Genomic DNA, 732 nt, shown 5'->3' on the forward strand with positions numbered 1-732 from the left:
ATTTGTCCCATCTTTGTTGAGCCCTGTGTGGCTAATAAAAGAAATGTATCTATCTATCTATCTATCTATCTATCTATCTATCTATCTATCTATCTATCTATCTATATATGCATACATACATACATACATACATACATACATACATGCATGCATACATATATACATACATACCTACATACACACATACAGACATATATGAATGTATTCTTTTTTTTTTTGTTATTTTGTGCCAGTCATTTGACTGTGACCATGATTAAAAGGGATCGTGTATCACAGAAAAAAATTAAAAGGTGTAAAAAGCAAGATTAGGTTTATCCGTAGAAAGAAAAGCCTACGGAAAAGACCACTGTAACCTCAGGCAGGGAGGGAATAAGCACATGAGAGCAAAGTGCTCTCACTCAAACAGACAGACAGACAGACAGACGGACAGACAGATAGATAGATAGACAGACAGCTAGATATAGATGTACACACATACGGACATCCCCATACATGCACACATCTACATATAAGCTGTGACGTAAGCCAGGCCATTTAAACCGAAGCACGTAAGCAGTTAATACACACACAGGCACATACACACACAGATACACATATATATACACACTCATACACATATGCGCGCATATATACACACAAGCTCACACATACGCGTATTTACAGCAACACACATATGCAGGTATACACTCAAATACAAATTAATTAATCGTAACCTGGCTTGAAATTCGATTC

Source organism: Octopus bimaculoides, chromosome 9, assembly GCF_001194135.2.
Source record: "Octopus bimaculoides isolate UCB-OBI-ISO-001 chromosome 9, ASM119413v2, whole genome shotgun sequence".
Lineage (NCBI taxonomy): Eukaryota > Metazoa > Mollusca > Cephalopoda > Octopoda > Octopodidae > Octopus > Octopus bimaculoides.